Source organism: Chenopodium quinoa, unplaced genomic scaffold (assembly GCF_001683475.1).
Source record: "Chenopodium quinoa cultivar QQ74 unplaced genomic scaffold, ASM168347v1, whole genome shotgun sequence".
NCBI classification, from domain to species: domain Eukaryota; kingdom Viridiplantae; phylum Streptophyta; class Magnoliopsida; order Caryophyllales; family Amaranthaceae; genus Chenopodium; species Chenopodium quinoa.
This window is the reverse complement of record NW_018743144.1, coordinates 1,024,818-1,045,808: the sequence shown is the minus strand read 5'-3', so window position 1 is coordinate 1,045,808 and position 20,991 is coordinate 1,024,818.

The following is a 20,991-nucleotide window of genomic DNA, read 5'->3' as shown; positions in this document are numbered from 1 at the left end:
AGCACGACCGTGTTACCATAGGCACACCCGTGCTGGCCTATAAGCAAGCAACCCCAGGCAAGGCAGCACGGCCGTGCAAGCCAATAGCACAGCCGTGTCAGTATCCACGCACCCGCACGGCCGCGCAGGCCATTAGCACGGCTGTGCCAGATGTTGCATGTGCCCGTGTCAGCTTCAGTATGAGCCCCGTGCTAGAGCATATTCAGCACGGCCGTGCCATTTTTAGCATGGCCGTGCCAGGAAGCTGCACGGCCGTGCCATATATAGCACGACCGTGCCAATTTGAAGAAGAAATCCGGTTTACTTACTGACAAGCTAGCACGGCCGTGCCAAATACAGCACGGCCGTGCTGATCCAGGGTTAACTGCGCGCTTGACTTCTCCGCATTAGAAGACGTATATAAGGCCCAACTTTAGGAGGATTCCTCAGACAGTTTTAGAGATAGTTTTGAGAGCCTTTGTAGAGAGTTATTGGAGAACGTTCTTAGTATTAGAGATTCATTAGTTTTCTTAGAGATATTTCTAGAGATTTTAGTTTTCTTGGATTGATTTGAAGCAAGATTTGTGAAGATTCTTTGTATTATTCATTGACGACAGATATCAAAGTTCTGAACTTTTCCATTGATTCGCATCAATACAATTGGTATTATTCATTCTTGTTTATTAATCAAGCTTTATTATTCCTTAATCAGAATTCATGTTTATATCTATTATGCTTTTGGAATTCATTATTGCTTTGATTATGAATATGTGTGAGTAGTCTCCTAGCTAGGGTTTCGGGATGAAACCCGGCCTAGGTAATCTATGTAATTGAGGATTGATTTTGATAAACGGATTGTGATTAAATTGATTATATGCGATTGCATGTTAATTCAGTATAATAGGAGTAGCTAACCTAGAATCTTGAATTTGATTGCATGATATCCTTGATTTGAACAAGAGATTGTGAATTGAGTATTTCATTATTGAATGTGGTTTGATTATGTATCGAGTAATGTTAAGTGCATGAGAAATCCAAGCTTAGTATTGCCCGTTGTCTTCCTATCACATGATATTGATCAGACATATAGTCTTTGCATATCCCGTTTGTCTCTGTGTTTCCTTGTTGCGTAGTTACCGATGGTTTGGTGAATTCCCGTTCTCCCTAGTGTCTTAGTTTATTGATTTATTCCATCTTATTAGTAGTATTTTAGAACACCATTTTTCCATTGATTTCGAACTAGCTTAGGTTTAAGATTGATTTCCAATTACTCTCGTTCCTCGTGGACCGAACCTTTATTTTCCATTGTACTTGGTTATAGGGTGTTCGTATAAGTATTGTTTGATTGAGAGTTAGATTGTAGCGACCAATATAACCCTTGTCAAAATGGCGCCGTTGCCGGGGAACGGTGTTTGTTAATTGCTTTTTGATTTCTTGAGTCTAGTTCATCATAAAAAAAGCACAAAAAGATTTTTCCCTTTTGGCTACACTTGTAGCCCTGCTATTTAATTGGTTTGGTTAGTGTGTATGCGCAGGTCTAAACAGAGAGAATTAATACCCTTCGATCCAGAAATCGAAAGAACTTTGAAGAGCAATCGTAAATCTCGATTGACGTCATCAAACTCTCAAGGAAAGGAACACAACACACAACAGGTTCCAATGGCAGACATACCGCGCCAACCCAATCGGCCAGCACCACGACCCCTTAAGGAGTTGGGAACTCCTGGGGCGTATAGAGCTTCAAGTGGGATTGCTCCACCCACTACTGAGGCCAATGATTTCGAGATCCGGCCGGCTATGATCACCCTCATCGAGAGAAGGCAGTTTAGTGGTGCCAAGCATGAGAGCCCTTTGGCTCATTTGAACGAATTTGAGAAGTACTGCAATACCATCAAGGTTAATGGGGTGAATCAAGAGTTCGTGAGATTGAAGCTTTTCCCCTTTTCACTTATTGGGAGAGCTCTCGAATGGTTAGAGAAGGAGGTGAAGCCAAACTCTCTACACACTTGGGATGATGTCACGACAACATTCTTGGGAAGATTTTATTCCCAAAAGAAGACGGCCGATGCTAGAGCTTTGATCAAGGGATTTCGGCAAAGAAGTGGGGAGTCAATCTACGAAGCATGGGAAAGGTACAAGGAGTATCAAAGAGAGTGCCCACACCACGGAATCCCAACATATCAAGTTTTACAGATTTTCTATGGAGGATTGAGTCCTCAAGGGAAGACCAGTTTGTATGCGGGAGCAGGTGGCCCCATTATGAACAAAACCGAAGAAGAATTCATTGATATCATAGAAGATGTGGTACGACACCACATGGATTCGCAAGATGGAGAGCGAGAGGCCATGAGCAAGAGTGGAGGAGCGGTCTATTCGGTAGACCATCTTAATGCAATCGGGAATTTGACATCGTAAATTGTAAATCTAGGTAAGGAAATGTCAATTATCAAAGAGAAGCTCAACGCTCCACCGCATCAAAATCTTCCATCCTATTCTAAGGGAGCAGGTATGCACTCTAACTCTAATAATATGCCTGCTGGATGTATATTATGTGAAAACTGTGGGTCTTATGACCATGATACCTCTGCCTGTAACGTAGATTCCCAATTTCAATCCAACTATAATGATGGTAATGAGTGTGATAATGAACAAGTCAATGCCTTGTCTTATGATAATAGACCTAGGAATGACAATAACAGATATTTACCACCTAATCAAAGAGGGAACAATTATAATCAACAAGGTAATAATTATGATTACCAACAGCAAAACCAGTGGGGAAACAGGAACCAAAGGGACCAAAATCCCCAAGGGTCTTATAATCAACATGGTAATTTTGGTAATCAGAATAATTACCAACAAAATGCAGGTAATCAAGGGCAATACAATCAGAACATGAATGCCAATAACAGGGGAAATTGGAATAACAATGGTAACAGGAACAACATCCAAAATTAAAATCCCCAACAGTCTAATGCGCGTGGCTCCCGAGCCTCTAATGACAACTACAATGCTCAAGGACCATCGCAAAGGACTAGTTTGGAGGAGATGATGGAAGCACAGACCAAAATGTTCAACACTTTCATGGCCACCAGTGGCATGATCACCATTCTTGCGCAATATAATGGGATTGATTTTTCTGAATTGCAGGCTATCCCAGGCACTACGAGGCTTGATATGCGCACCTTGAGAGCCATGCAGTGGCTTGAAGGGACATCCCAGCCGGATTGCTATTTGTGGCTCGTAGCAGGGAAGCCATACGCCTACTTGCCCGATCCGGAGAGGACGGTGGTTTACAACAAAGACAACTGGATCTTCGACCCCGACTTCGCCTGGCACGAGGACGGAGGCACGGAGTATGTAGACCGCAATCCCCAGCCTCACTAGGGGGATGAGCAGGCCCACGGGGGCCAAGGAGGTGACGATGCTGATGCTGATGATGATGACGAGGAGGGTGGCCTGGATGCGGCCTAGAAGATCCCGGCGCAAGACTTCGCCTGGGTCCGCCAAGGAATGGAAGATTTGAAGCTCGAGGTAGCGGATTTGCGCCGGTCGAACGAAGATATGACCTCCGCCTTCAGAGACCTGAAGAGGAGTGTTGATGATTTGGCCTCCCGTTTCCCTTATGGCCCGGGCGGGCCTAGCTCGTGATCCCTTTCCCTTTCCCTTTAGTTACCTCCCTCTCCTTACTATTGTAAGTCCTTGATGTATAAACATTGAGGACAATGTTTGATTCTAGCTTGGGGGGGTCTTACTTGTATTCATTCTAAAAAAAAAAAGATTTACTGCTTTCCTAGACTAACCTTAACTTGTTTGCTAGTATGTCTTTCCTTTTTGCAGATTGGGAACATTCGAGACGCGGCATGAGTTTGAAGAACGATGCTATCGCCGTTAATTGGAGCTCCGGGGAAGCAAATTTGGTGAGATCTTTTTTTTTTTGTGCTTAGGATAGTTTAGTTTAGGAAGAATTTGAATGGTTCGAGGATGTTTGATCGGTTCTAAGGAACCTGGGATCGTTGATGTTGATATCATTCGATCACTTGTTTGTCGATTGGGATTTTATGTGATTTTTATGCCTCGTTATGTGCCTTTCAACTTATTCAGTTGGCTTAGTTGTACATATGTTTGTGTTAGATAGGAAAAGCTTCTGCTATGAGGATGTGTGGTTTAGCTTATATGATATGCCTCGTAGTCTTTTCCTATGTTTTTGGATCATAATAAACTTGTCTAATTGCAAAATTTTGGAATATTGTTCATGTTGGATTCGAAATGTGAATGAATGTGTATGGAATGTCTATTTCCACTTAAGCCAGTGATGAATACACAGTTCGAGTCTATTGTTGATCAATGTGGACGAGTCTAGGCGAAGGGTAGAAATAGAACACTTTTGTCATGTGAAACTCTATGCCTTTGGGCTGTGGTAAGATGGAGTCGCTTCCCGGTTGTGGATTTGACCCCCTTGATTGGTAGTTGCTTTATTTGTTAGATCCCGTGAGGTTTATTTGTTCTAGCCTTCATCATTCTTGTTGAGTGGCATATTTGGATCCTTGATTACGCATTTTTCGATCTTTGTGTTGACTAGTAGCTCCCGAGACCGACTTGACACTTTTAAGGGAGGAAGAGGGCACCTTTTTCATTTTTCTTATTTTGTTCCTTTTGTTTTGTTACAAATTGATTTTCTTTTTACATCATCTTACTTGCTAACCATGTTGAGCTTTAATTCCATTCTTGGTTAACCGTGTTACAAACCCGATGGCCAATGTTTTACCGACCCTTAGTTGTGAAGCGTTTACCTAGATAGGTTTGTTGAGCTTATTGTTTACTAATCAAGAAATAAAGTTTGATAGTTGGTTTGAGCAGGTGTGAAAGTGAGCCTAATTGTAAATATGTAATGTGAAAGTCATTTTTGCCATCAATAAAAAAAAAAGAAAAAAAAAAGAAGAAGAGAAAAGCCGTCCGAATTGTGAAAAAGGCAAGGACACATAAATTAAGTTTTGAAGTTTGAAAGAGGTCATTTGAGTGTGTATTATATGGATAATTTGGGATGTGTAAGAATGTGAATCAATGAGATTGTGGAAAGTGAATTACATCTTTTGAACTATTGTTTTTGAGAATTGTGATTCTTGCGCTTCATTTAGGAATTAACCCACTTTTTTAAATTGTTTTCACCTACCTTACCCATTGCCAATACATTACAACCCTTTTAAGACCCTTAGACTTTAGAGGTGTTCAGTTCTCAAACGGTGAAGGGAGATACCTTTCCACCCTATGAAAAGATTATGCGTAATCGAGATGTCGGGATACCTTTGTTATTTCCTCAAAACATCACTTCTTCCGGTTCCTTCGAGGAATCACGAGGGGCCAATTAGGGTGGTGATTTGAAGCAAAAGGGGAGGACGTGGCCGGTTTGGTCGGGTTTAAAGGGAAGCATGATTTCTTTGTTCTCTATGCTTGGTTTAGGTCTTGTTCGCATTTGATCAACGATATCTTGGATTGTGTGTCTCGTTGCTTGTGTGAGTGAGTTTTCCTTCCGTGCATGGTTGTTCTAAGAAGGATCCATTGATTTCATTCCGTGCTTAATTTGATTTGTTCGCAATGGCATAGTTTATTTGATCTTGTGTGTGTTTCCCTTGGTTTTTGCTCGAGGACTAGCAAAAGTGTAGCTTGGGGGGTTTTGACAAGCGCACTTTAGGGCGCGCTTTAGAGCATATTTTAGGATGATTTTGGATGTATTTGGGGCCGCTTTGGCCGATTATTACCTTGTTATGCTTACGTTCCCCATATTACGTGCTTCACGGGTTTTCGGTTTGTTTTTGATGTGTTTTCAAGTAATATCAACCGAGTTTAATCGGATCCCGAGCCCTTGATGCGTAACCGAGCTAGCCTTGACCGGAGTCCGAGGAGTTAAGGAAGTTCAAGTGCCGTGCATTGATTACAGAGCACAGGCAGCACGACCGTGTTACCATAGGCACACCCGTGCTGGCCTATAAGCAAGCAACCCCAGGCAAGGCAGCACGGCCGTGCAAGCCAATAGCACAGCCGTGTCAGTATCCACGCACCCGCACGGCCGTGCAGGCCATTAGCACGGCTGTGCCAGATGTTGCATGTGCCCGTGTCAGCTTCAGTATGAGCCCCGTGCTAGAGCATATTCAGCACGGCCGTGCCATTTTTAGCATGGCCGTGCCAGGAAGCTGCACGGCCGTGCCATATATAGCACGACCGTGCCAATTTGAAGAAGAAATCCGGTTTACTTACTGACAAGCTAGCACGGCCGTGCTGATCCAGGGTTAACTGTGCGCTTGACTTCTCCGCATTAGAAGACGTATATAAGGCCCAACTTTAGGAGGATTCCTCAGACAGTTTTAGAGATAGTTTTGAGAGCCTTTGTAGAGAGTTATTGGAGAACGTTCTTTGTATTAGAGACTCATTAGTTTTCTTAGAGATATTTCTACAGATTTTAGTTTTCTTGGATTGATTTGAAGCAAGATTTGTGAAGATTCTTTGTATTATTCATTGACGACGGATATCAAAGTTCTGAACTTTTCCATTGATTCGCATCAATACAATTGGTATTATTCATTCTTGTTTATTAATCAAGCTTTATTATTCCTTAATCAGAATTCATGTTTATATCTATTATGCTTTTGGAATTCATTATTGCTTTGATTATGAATATGTGTGAGTAGTCTCCTAGCTAGGGTTTCGGGATGAAACCCGGCCTAGGTAATCTATGTAATTGAGGATTGATTTTGATAAACGGATTGTGATTAAATTGATTATATGCGATTGCATGTTAATTCAGTATAATAGGAGTAGCTAACCTAGAATCTTGAATTTGATTGCATGATATCCTTGATTTGAACAAGAGATTGTGAATTGAGTATTTCATTATTGAATGTGGTTTGATTATGTATCGAGTAATGTTAAGTGCATGAGAAATCCAAGCTTAGTATTGCCCGTTGTCTTCCTATCACATGATATTGATCAGACATATAGTCTTTGCATATCCCGTTTGTCTCTGTGTTTCCTTGTTGCGTAGTTACCGATGGTTTGGTGAATTCCCGTTCTCCCTAGTGTCTTAGTTTATTGATTTATTCCATCTTATTAGTAGTATTTTAGAACACCATTTTTCCATTGATTTCGAACTAGCTTAGGTTTAAGATTGATTTCCAATTACTCTCGTTCCTCGTGGACCGAACCTTTATTTTCCATTGTACTTGGTTATAGGGTGTTCGTATAAGTATTGTTTGATTGAGAGTTAGATTGTAGCGACCAATATAACCCTTGTCAAAATGGCGCCGTTGCCGGGGAACGGTGTTTGTTAATTGCTTTTTGATTTCTTGAGTCTAGTTCATCATAAAAAAAGCACAAAAAGATTTTTCCCTTTTGGCTACACTTGTAGCCCTGCTATTTAATTGGTTTGGTTAGTGTGTATGCGCAGGTCTAAACAGAGAGAATTAATACCCTTCGATCCAGAAATCGAAAGAACTTTGAAGAGCAATCGTAAATCTCGATTGACGTCATCAAACTCTCAAGGAAAGGAACACAACACACAACAGGTTCCAATGGCAGACATACCGCGCCAACCCAATCGGCCAGCACCACGACCCCTTAAGGAGTTGGGAACTCCTGGGGCGTATAGAGCTTCAAGTGGGATTGTTCCACCCACTACTGAGGCCAATGATTTCGAGATGCGGCCGGCTATGATCACCCTCATCGAGAGAAGGCAGTTTAGTGGTGCCAAGCATGAGAGCCCTTTGGCTCATTTGAACGAATTTGAGAAGTACTGCAATACCATCAAGGTTAATGGGGTGAATCAAGAGTTCGTGAGATTGAAGCTTTTCCCCTTTTCACTTATTGGGAGAGCTCTCGAATGGTTAGAGAAGGAGGTGAAGCCAAACTCTCTACACACTTGGGATGATGTCACGACAACATTCTTGGGAAGATTTTATTCCCAAAAGAAGACGGCCGATGCTAGAGCTTTGATCAAGGGATTTCGGCAAAGGAGTGGGGAGTCAATCTACGAAGCATGGGAAAGGTACAAGGAGTATCAAAGAGAGTGCCCACACCACGGAATCCCAACATATCAAGTTTTACAGATTTTCTATGGAGGATTGAGTCCTCAAGGGAAGACCAGTTTGTATGCGGGAGCAGGTGGCCCCATTATGAACAAAACCGAAGAAGAATTCATTGATATCATAGAAGATGTGGTACGACACCACATGGATTGGCAAGATGGAGAGCGAGAGGCCATGAGCAAGAGTGGAGGAGCGGTCTATTCGGTAGACCATCTTAATGCAATCGGGAATTTGACATCGTAAATTGTAAATCTAGGTAAGGAAATGTCAATTATCAAAGAGAAGCTCAACGCTCCACCGCATCAAAATCTTCCATCCTATTCTAAGGGAGCAGGTATGCACTCTAACTCTAATAATATGCCTGCTGGATGTATATTATGTGAAAACTGTGGGTCTTATGACCATGATACCTCTGCCTGTAACGTAGATTCCCAATTTCAATCCAACTATAATGATGGTAATGAGTGTGATAATGAACAAGTCAATGCCTTGTCTTATGATAATAGACCTAGGAATGACAATAACAGATATTTACCACCTAATCAAAGAGGGAACAATTATAATCAACAGGGTAATAATTATGATTACCAACAGCAAAACCAGTGGGGAAACAGGAACCAAAGGGACCAAAATCCCCAAGGGTCTTATAATCAACATGGTAATTTTGGTAATCAGAATAATTACCAACAAAATGCAGGTAATCAAGGGCAATACAATCAGAACATGAATGCCAATAACAGGGGAAATTGGAATAACAATGGTAACAGGAACAACATCCAAAATTAAAATCCCCAACAGTCTAATGCGCGTGGCTCCCGAGCCTCTAATGACAACTACAATGCTCAAGGACCATCGCAAAGGACTAGTTTGGAGGAGATGATGGAAGCACAGACCAAAATGTTCAACACTTTCATGGCCACCAGTGGCATGATCACCATTCTTGCGCAATATAATGGGATTGATTTTTCTGAATTGCAGGCTATCCCAGGCACTACGAGGCTTGATATGCGCACCTTGAGAGCCATGCAGTGGCTTGAAGGGACATCCCAGCCGGATTGCTATTTGTGGCTCGTAGCAGGGAAGCCATACGCCTACTTGCCCGATCCGGAGAGGACGGTGGTTTACAACAAAGACAACTGGATCTTCGACCCCGACTTCGCCTGGCACGAGGACGGAGGCACGGAGTATGTAGACCGCAATCCCCAGCCTCACTAGGGGGATGAGCAGGCCCACGGGGGCCAAGGAGGTGACGATGCTGATGCTGATGATGATGACGAGGAGGGTGGCCTGGATGCGGCCTAGAAGATCCCGGCGCAAGACTTCGCCTGGGTCCGCCAAGGAATGGAAGATTTGAAGCTCGAGGTAGCGGATTTGCGCCGGTCGAACGAAGATATGACCTCCGCCTTCAGAGACCTGAAGAGGAGTGTTGATGATTTGGCCTCCCGTTTCCCTTATGGCCCGGGCGGGCCTAGCTCGTGATCCCTTTCCCTTTCCCTTTAGTTACCTCCCTCTCCTTACTATTGTAAGTCCTTGATGTATAAACATTGAGGACAATGTTTGATTCTAGCTTGGGGGGGTCTTACTTGTATTCATTCTAAAAAAAAAAAAGATTTACTGCTTTCCTAGACTAACCTTAACTTGTTTGCTAGTATGTCTTTCCTTTTTGCAGATTGGGAACATTCGAGACGCGGCATGAGTTTGAAGAACGATGCTATGGCCGTTAATTGGAGCTCCGGGGAAGCAAATTTGGTGAGATCTTTTTTTTTTTGTGCTTAGGATAGTTTAGTTTAGGAAGAATTTGAATGGTTCGAGGATGTTTGATCGGTTCTAAGGAACCTGGGATCGTTGATGTTGATATCATTCGATCACTTGTTTGTCGATTGGGATTTTATGTGATTTTTATGCCTCGTTATGTGCCTTTCAACTTATTCAGTTGGCTTAGTTGTACATATGTTTGTGTTAGATAGGAAAAGCTTCTGCTATGAGGATGTGTGGTTTAGCTTATATGATATGCCTCGTAGTCTTTTCCTATGTTTTTGGATCATAATAAACTTGTCTAATTGCAAAATTTTGGAATATTGTTCATGTTGGATTCGAAATGTGAATGAATGTGTATGGAATGTCTATTTCCACTTAAGCCAGTGATGAATACACAGTTCGAGTCTATTGTTGATCAATGTGGACGAGTCTAGGCGAAGGGTAGAAATAGAACACTTTTGTCATGTGAAACTCTATGCCTTTGGGCTGTGGTAAGATGGAGTCGCTTCCCGGTTGTGGATTTGACCCCCTTGATTGGTAGTTGCTTTATTTGTTAGATCCCGTGAGGTTTATTTGTTCTAGCCTTCATCATTCTTGTTGAGTGGCATATTTGGATCCTTGATTACGCATTTTTCGATCTTTGTGTTGACTAGTAGCTCCCGAGACCGACTTGACACTTTTAAGGGAGGAAGAGGGCACCTTTTTCATTTTTCTTATTTTGAAAGAGGTCATTTGAGTGTGTATTATATGGATAATTTGGGATGTGTAAGAATGTGAATCAATGAGATTGTGGAAAGTGAATTACATCTTTTGAACTATTGTTTTTGAGAATTGTGATTCTTGCGCTTCATTTAGGAATTAACCCACTTTTTTAAATTGTTTTCACCTACCTTACCCATTGCCAATACATTACAACCCTTTTAAGACCCTTAGACTTTAGAGGTGTTCGGTTCTCAAACGGTGAAGGGAGATACCTTTCCACCCTATGAAAAGATTATGCGTAATCGAGATGTCGGGATACCTTTGTTATTTCCTCAAAACATCACTTCTTCCGGTTCCTTCGAGGAATCACGAGGGGCCAATTAGGGTGGTGATTTGAAGCAAAAGGGGAGGACGTGGCCGGTTTGGTCGGGTTTAAAGGGAAGCATGATTTCTTTGTTCTCTATGCTTGGTTTAGGTCTTGTTCGCATTTGATCAACGATATCTTGGATTGTGTGTCTCGTTGCTTGTGTGAGTGAGTTTTCCTTCCGTGCATGGTTGTTCTAAGAAGGATCCATTGATTTCATTCCGTGCTTAATTTGATTTGTTCGCAATGGCATAGTTTATTTGATCTTGTGTGTGTTTCCCTTGGTTTTTGCTCGAGGACTAGCAAAAGTGTAGCTTGGGGGGTTTTGACAAGCGCACTTTAGGGCGCGCTTTAGAGCATATTTTAGGATGATTTTGGATGTATTTGGGGCCGCTTTGGCCGATTATTACCTTGTTATGCTTACGTTCCCCATATTACGTGCTTCACGGGTTTTCGGTTTGTTTTTGATGTGTTTTCAAGTAATATCAACCGAGTTTAATCGGATCCCGAGCCCTTGATGCGTAACCGAGCTAGCCTTGACCGGAGTCCGAGGAGTTAAGGAAGTTCAAGTGCCGTGCATTGATTACAGAGCACAGGCAGCACGACCGTGTTACCATAGGCACACCCGTGCTGGCCTATAAGCAAGCAACCCCAGGCAAGGCAGCACGGCCGTGCAAGCCAATAGCACAGCCGTGTCAGTATCCACGCACCCGCACGGCCGTGCAGGCCATTAGCACGGCTGTGCCAGATGTTGCATGTGCCCGTGTCAGCTTCAGTATGAGCCCCGTGCTAGAGCATATTCAGCACGGCCGTGCCATTTTTAGCATGGCCGTGCCAGGAAGCTGCACGGCCGTGCCATATATAGCACGACCGTGCCAATTTGAAGAAGAAATCCGGTTTACTTACTGACAAGCTAGCACGGCCGTGCCAAATACAGCACGGCCGTGCTGATCCAGGGTTAACTGCGCGCTTGACTTCTCCGCATTAGAAGACGTATATAAGGCCCAACTTTAGGAGGATTCCTCAGACAGTTTTAGAGATAGTTTTGAGAGCCTTTGTAGAGAGTTATTGGAGAACGTTCTTAGTATTAGAGATTCATTAGTTTTCTTAGAGATATTTCTAGAGATTTTAGTTTTCTTGGAGTGATTTGAAGCAAGATTTGTGAAGATTCTTTGTATTATTCATTGACGACGGATATCAAAGTTCTGAACTTTTCCATTGATTCGCATCAATACAATTGGTATTATTCATTCTTGTTTATTAATCAAGCTTTATTATTCCTTAATCAGAATTCATGTTTATATCTATTATGCTTTTGGAATTCATTATTGCTTTGATTATGAATATGTGTGAGTAGTCTCCTAGCTAGGGTTTCGGGATGAAACCCGGCCTAGGTAATCTATGTAATTGAGGATTGATTTTGATAAACGGATTGTGATTAAATTGATTATATGCGATTGCATGTTAATTCAGTATAATAGGAGTAGCTAACCTAGAATCTTGAATTTGATTGCATGATATCCTTGATTTGAACAAGAGATTGTGAATTGAGTATTTCATTATTGAATGTGGTTTGATTATGTATCGAGTAATGTTAAGTGCATGAGAAATCCAAGCTTAGTATTGCCCGTTGTCTTCCTATCACATGATATTGATCATACATATAGTCTTTGCATATCCCGTTTGTCTTTGTGATTCCTTGTTGCGTAGTTACCGATGGTTTGGTGAATTCCCGTTCTCCCTAGTGTCTTAGTTTATTGATTTATTCTATCTTATTAGTAGTATTTTAGAACACCATTTTTCCATTGATTTCGAACTAGCTTAGGTTTAAGATTGATTTGCAATTACTCTCGTTCCTCGTGGACCGAACCTTTATTTGCCATTGTACTTGGTTATAGGGTGTTCGTATAAGTATTGTTTGATTGAGAGTTGGATTGTAGCGACCGATTTAACCCTTGTCAATTGGGTCTCTCTTGGTGAGAGTGTTTAATGTAGGTAATCTGATTTTTTAGCGTGATCAGCCTGTCATCTCCCTTAATGAGGATTAAGGGAGGTATTTATAACCTCGGGAAACGTGCCAATCTAGGTTTAGGTTAACCTTGGGCTGATTGGGCTTCCCTCGGAAGTTGGGCCTAGGTGAACGGTTATCCCAAGTGTCATGGGAAGGACACGTGTCGTGTCGTAATTGGTCCAAGGTGGACGGATCATTGCTTGACACGTGGCAGGCTCCTATTGGCCCATGTGACGGACACATGGCGGAACCTGATTGGTCCACTTGTCAGATGGTGATTGGTGGGAGCAAAATCCCCTAATCAAGTATCACTCTCAGTATCAACTATATCACCAAAACCTCTTCCTTCGTCTTGATAAAGCCTACGGACTTGTCTCAAGGTTCGGTTGATTTCGTGGTCAATTTGATGTGAGGGTTCTCCTTGAGACCTCATAAGCATTCACCAAAGCTAAGCAAACAATTAGCAATGACAAGGATGATAAAAAAAACAAAAAGAAAAGAGAGTAAAATGACTCTAACAAAAGCAATAATAGACGCTAAACAAGCCGCTTCCCCGGCAACGGCGTCAAAATTTGATCAAGGGTTAGATAGGTCGTTAAGCTACTACCCTAATAAAATTAATTATTTATAATACCTAAACCTACACTAAACTAGTTAGTGGCAAGTAAAGGGTCGAACCACTAGGGAAGCACACTAAGTCAACATCAATAATCACTAATGCAAGAGTAAAAAGGGGATCGTTTTTGTTGGTTTTGTTGAGCAAGAACAGTAAAACTACAAATAAGAAAGAAAATAATGATTAAAATCAAGGGGAAATGACGCTAGGGATACGAGGGTGTCCAATGTGATTAGAAAGAGGGGAATAATGGTGATTATCATGAAACACATGCCAAGGAGCACAAGATTCTACCTAAACAATTCATTCTCATGCAATAGTCTAGGCAAATCAATGAAAGAGGTCTACACTAATAAGGATCATTCTCATGCATCCTATTAGTTACAATCAAATCAAGAGAATAAAGAAGCACAATCCATAAAAACTCCACTTTAATAACTCATTCTCATGCAATCATTAAAATAGAGATGATCTTAATCTAGTTCAAATCACTTTCATGCATTTAAACTAGAAAACATCAAATAGAGTGCAACAATAATCTCAAGCTATTAAAAATCATGTCTTTCATCTATTTATGGCATAAGTTCAATCCAACCATCATCATTCGTCCAATATCAACTCATATCTTCCACCCCCTTCCCCTAGCTAAAAGTTTAGCCTAGAAAAGGGAGATTAAACATAATATCAAAACTAGAAATAAACTCAAGAAACTAATAAAAAAAAATGATTAAAATCAATGAAATCAATAACAACTAGATGAACTAATAAGATTAACAAGAATAAGCAACAATAAAACAAATAAATAATACTAAAGGAAAAGAGAAGAGATTACTAAAGAAAGGATTAATGAAAGATGAAAACTTGGATTCTTGCTTAATTGATTGAAGATTAAAACTCGAGCAAAGTTGAATACAATGAAGGATGCTTGAATAACAATCTACATTCTCTCTCTAGATTAGGCTAATATTCTATGGAATTTGTACTAAGTATCTTTTATTACAAAGAGTCCCGTCTATATATATGTGGCTCCCCACAAAAGAATGAAACTTAGGCAACAAGGCGCAAAGAAATCAGAAACCCAGCGGAGCGCGCCCGCACACGAAATATGCGCGCCCGCGGAGTAGAAGTATGCGCCCTCTCAGCATAGTGCGTGGCCGCAACTTTGAGGGTACGGGGAAATCAAGCGGGCCCGCACAGTAAACCTGCGCGCCCGCACAATAGGTCGCGCAAACTCTCTGGTTTGGCTCTATTTCTTCTGCTAGGCTACGCGGGTTCTGACAGGGGTGCGTGCCCGCACAGCCAAGGGTGCGTGCCCGCGCAATAGCCGCACAACATCCTGCGCAGAACAGTTTGCTTGGATCCTTGAAATCCTCTTTCTTTTGGCACAAAATACATACAAAACAAAAGCATGGAAATCAAAATAAAGAGAAGGCGAGAAGACTAAGATAAGGGAAGATAAAGGAGAAACGAAAGAAGGAAACAAAAATAGGTAAAAATGCTTAGAAAAAAGGCCAAACAAGTGTGAATGAGGGGAGAATCCTTAGAGAAAAAGGATAAAAGAGTGGCATAAATGCCACTCATTAATAGTTAGTAATCAAGTCCCTGAGGACATTTCCCCTTTCGATGTAATGATTTTAGAATTTCAATAATATGTCTTCTTCCTCTTACTCCTCGTGTTTTTCATTAACCCAAGATGACAAGCATTACTTAAATAACAATGAAAATGACAAAAAAATTATTAAAGCAATGGAAACACTTGAGAAGAAAACACTAATAATTTAGGATACTGAGACGGTTGATATCTCAAATGATTCAACCATTAAAAGAGATGTTAAAATCAGATTAATGATTAATAAACAAGAAAGAGCGGATTTAATTAATTTAGTTAAAGAATTTATCAATGTATTTGCTTGGTCATATGAAGATATGCCAGGCATTAATAGAGAAATAGCTCAACACACTATACCACTAATACCAAGAATGAAACTTGTAAAACAAAAGCTGCGTCAAATGAAACCCGACGTAGCTCTTAAAATAAAAAAGAAGTCCAAAAACAAATAACTACAGGTTTTATCAGGGTATCCAAATACCCCGAATGGGTTATCCAACGTGGTCCTAGTTCCAAAGAAGGATGGAAGGGTAAGAATGTGTGTCGACTATCGAGATTTAATGAAGGCAAGTCCAAAGGACAACTTCCCTTTACCACACATCGATATTTTAGTAGATAATACATCAAATCATGCGCTTCTCTCATTTATGGATGGATATGCGGGATACAATCAAATTCTCATGGCAGAAGAAGAAATGGAGAAAAAACATTCATAACATCATGGGGTACTTACTGTTACACGGTAATGCCATTCGGGTTGAAAAATGTGGGTGCTACTTACCAACGAGCAGCAACTGCCCTACTCCATGATATAATGCACAAAGAGGTTGAAGTATATGTAGACGACATGATTGTTAAATCAAAAGATCGCCCGAGACATCAAGTAGCCTTAAGAAAATTCTTCAAAAGGCTAAGAAAATACAACATGAGGTTGATTCCATCAAAGTGTGCTTTTGGAGTCAGCTATGGCAAGCTCTTGGGATATGTAATAAGCTCTAGAGGAATATAGGTAGACCCAACCAAGATCAAGGCGATCATGTTAATGCCACCGCCCAAAACCAAGAAACAAATTCGAGGGTTTATTGGCCGGTTGCAATATATAAGTAGGTTCATATCGAAGCTAATAACGATATGGGAACCAATATTCAAGAAGCTCAAAAAGAATATGCCAGTAATATGGGACAACGAGTGTCAAAAAGCCTTTGAAAAGATCAAAGCCTATCTCGCAAATCCTCCCGTGCTAGCATCAGCACTTCCAGAGATCCCTCTTAGGTTGTACTTAACAGTCACCAAGGAGACAATGGGGGCTATGCTTGCACAAGAAGTAGAAGGTAAAGAAAATGCAATCTACTATCTAAGCTAAAAGGTGCTCGAGTATGAAGTACACTACACACCGCTTGAGAAATTGTGCCTCACATTAGTGTGGGCCATAACCAAGCTAAGATATTACATGATAGTGCATACAATATTTGTAGTTTCTCGAATGGATCCACTTAAGTATCTATTCAAAAAGTCTACACTTAATGGGAGAATATTAAGATGGATAGTCAATTTAGCCCAGTTCGATGTAAGATTCATGCCTCAAAAGGCTATCAAAGGATTTGTGGCCTCGGATTTCCTAGCAGATTTTCCAATAGAAGATTCGACGCCGGTACATGACAATGAATGTCCAGAAAAAGATTTGATGATCACATTAGATGATACTTGACTTTATACTTCGTTGGAGCCTCAAACCAAAAAGGATGTGGCGCTGGAGTATTATTATTATCACCTAAAGAAGTGCACGTTCCAATCTCCATAAAGTTAGATTTCGACATTACCAACAACGTTGCTGAATACGAAGCATGCGTGGTAGGCCTTGAAAAAGCTTTGGCATTGGGAGTAAAGAAATTACGAATATTCGGAGACTCTTCATTGATAATAAACTTGAATTCTAAAAGATGGAAAGTAAGGAGTGAAATCCTAGCCCCTTACCAAACTTATCTAGAAACTCTCACCAATCAGTTAGAAAAGGTAGAATACACCTATCTACGTAGAAAGGAAAATCAATTTGCTGATGCCTTGGCAAGACTAGCCTCAATGGTTAGGATTCCTACGGAAATCGAGCAAATGCCTCTAACCACATAGAAAAGGCATAATCCGGCTTATATTCAAGCCATAGAAGACGAAGAAGTGGTCAAAGATGAAGAAGAAGAACCGTGGTATACAAATATACTTAATTACGTCACCAAAAGAGAATATCCTCCTCATGCTTACAAAAGAGCAAAACGAGCATTAAGACTCTTGGCTTTCCAATACGTACTCATAGACAATGAGTTACATAAAAGGGTACCTAAGGGTCGAGCTCTCTTATGTGTAGGGAAAAATGATGCCCAAAGAGCTATGAGGATATTCCACGAAGGCATTTGTGGAACCCATGTTAATGGCAAAATGGTAGTCCAAAAGATAATGCGAGAAGGGTACTATTAGACTAGTATGAATAGGGATTGTCATCAATATGTAAAAAGATGCCCTAAATGCCAAATTTATGCTAATTTACAACATGTTACTCCATCTATACTTTATACCTACACTTCTCCATGGCCGTTCTCTACATGGGGAAATAATATTATTGGTAAAATTACCCCTCCTAGGACAAGAGGTCACGAATACATCCTAGTAGCAATTGATTACTTCACAAAGTGGGTTGAAGCGTAATCATATGCTAAACTCATTACAAAACATGTAGCACTCTTTATCGAACAGAATATTAATTGTCGATACGGAGTTCCACATGAGATGATAAGTGACACTGGAACTCACTTTCAAGATGAATGTGAAGAATTGTTACAAAAATATGGCATTCAACACCATCATTCTTCCCCTTATAGAGCTCAAGCAAATGGAGAAGTTGAGGCAGCTAATAAAACTCTAGAGACTATTATCGAGAAATTGACAGAAAATTTAAAGGATTGGCCTGACAAACTCCATTTCCCACTTTGGGGTTATCGCACGTCAATTCGCTCATCAACAGGAAATACGCTATTCACCTTTAGTTTATGGAATGGATGTCGTACAACCTGTAGAGCTAGAGATTCCATCTCAACGCATTGCACTAGAAAGTAAACTCGATGAAGTCGAATGGACTAGAGCAAGGTATGAAGAGCTAATTCTACTTGATGAAAAGCGACTAGAACCTCTACATCATACCCAATGCTATCAAGCCCGTATGACTAGGCATTTTAATAAGAAGGTTAAGACATGAAACATTAAAGTAGGAGACTTGGTGATAAAAGCATTAAGGAACAATGTTTTGGATCCAGGAGGAAAATTTAGGCCTAATTGGTCCGGACCCTACATTGTCAAAACCATCCTATCAGGAGGTGCATCAAAATTAACTGACATGGATGGCAATGAGTTCTCAAACACGACGAACCTTTACCAACTTAAAAAGTACTACCCATAATTACTTGAGTAGGACACTCAAGAGAGCTACGTTTGGCTAGATTATATAGGAAAGGATCAGAGGCAACCCTTTACAGGGTGCGGCCACTTTAATTTTCACAAAACTCGCATCCCAGAAGCAATAGAAATTTGACAGAATAGTTGCGCCGCAAAAAGAAGTCTGTCACCAGCCAGCAGGAAGCGCAAAGCGACAGTGCCTGTCGTCGGCTGACATACAGCAACGCCTGGCGACAGCTGCAAAACAGCCGAGCGACAGAGTGCTGATCAAGGGTTAGATAGGTCATTAAGCTAATACCCTAATCAAATTAATCATTTATAATACCTAATCCTACACTAAACTAGTTAGTAGCAAGTAAAGGGTCGAACCACTAGGGAAACACACTAATTCAACATCAATAATCACTAATGCAAGAGCAAAAAGGGGACTGTTTTTGTTGGTTTTGTTGAGAAAGAACACCAAAACTACAAATAAGCAAGAATATAATGATTAAAATCAAGGAAAAATGACGCTAGTGATACGGGGGTGTCCAATATGATTAGAAGGAGGGGAATAATGATGATTATAATGAAATACATGCCAAAGAACACAGGATTCTACATAAACAATTTATTCTCACGCAAGAGTCTAGGCAAATCAATGAAAGAGGTCTACACTAATAAGGATGACTCTCATGCATCCTATTAGTTACAATCAAATCAAGGGAATAAGGAAGCACAATCTGTAAAAACTCCACTTTAATAACTCATTCTCATGCAATCATTAGAAAAGAGATGATCTTAATCTAGTTCAAATCACTTTCATGCATTTAAACTAGAAAACATCAAATAGAGTGCAACAATAATCTCAAGCTATTAAAAATCATGTCTTTCATCATTTTATGTCACAAATTCAATCCAACCATCATTATTCATCCAATATCAACTCATATCTTCCACTCTTTCCCCTAGCTAAAATTTTAGACTAGAGAAGGGAGATTAAACATCATATCAAAATTAGAAATAAACACAAGAAACTAAAAAAAACATGATTAAAATCAATGAAATCAATAACAACTAGATGAACTAATAAGATTAACAAAAATAAGCAACAATAAAACAAATAAATAAAACTAAAGGAAAGGAGAAGAGATTACTAAAGAAAGGATTAGTGAAAGATGAAAACTTGAATTCTTGTTTGATTGAAAATTAAACTTGAGCAAAGTTGAATACTTGGAAGAAAATTGAGCGATAATCTACTTTCTCTTGCTAAAAATTATCTAATCTAACCCTAAGAGAGAGAAGCTCTCTAAAACTAATTAAGAAAATAGCCTAATAAAAAATTCCCCCTAATTACCCCCAAAAATGGGTATTTATACAAAGCTAGGAAAACTAAGAAAAATAAAAGAAGCAAAATAATAAAGAAAGAAAATAAATAAAGAAAGAAAGAAAAGAAATAAATAAAATGAAAATAGAAAGAAAATAGAAAAGAAAGTTCAAAATAATGAAAATGAAAATAAAAACAATAAATCCTCCAAATCCCCCACCAAAACCGTCAGCCATTTCCTCTAATTCGCCCCTAATTCGAATTTCTTTGGCTGCTTTAAATGGGGTTTTAATCCCCTACTTCACTCACCATCAAACATCATCAGCAAGCTTCATTATTCAATCCACACTATTCATCATCATTGAGAATCGCCATCAAACAAAACACCACTGTCCGATCTTCATTAAAATCCATGTGAGAAGCTCGTGATTGAACCCACATTTGCGCGCCCGTGAAGAAAGGGATTGAGAAAAATAAAATAGAAAAATAAAATAGCTCGTGATTGAACCCACTTGGCATAAAACTCAAACACCTACACACAAAACCGAAGAAAGGGATTGAGAAAAATAAAATAGATTAAGTTATAAAATAAAACAAAATAAACTAAAATGGAAAATGGGAGAATTAAAACTAAAACTAACACAATTAAATAAAATACAAACAAATAAAATAAGAAAAAGACTAAAAACTAATTATAATTAATAAAAGTAAAATAAAATACTTTAAAGGAAAAATAAAGGACAAAATAAAAACAAATCCAAAGCAAATAAAATACGAAAATAAACTAGAAATCAATTAAATAAAGAAATTAAACTAAAACAAACTAAAACTAAATAATAAACTAGAAAGTTTATTAAAAGGAAAATAAGAGAATAAAAGGGAAAACAAGATAAAATAAACTCGAAAAAGGACCTAAACACTATAACTAAGAGTGACATAAATGTCCCTCATCAATAAAGAAAACAAACTACAAACTAAAAGAAAATAATAAAAGGAAAAAAGCGAGAATAATAATATTAATAGGAAAAAAGACTAAAACATAAGAGAATAAGAAACATAAATAAATTACGATATTAAACTAAAAACTCCAAAATACTCAAATAAAAAGATAAAAGACGAGAATAAGA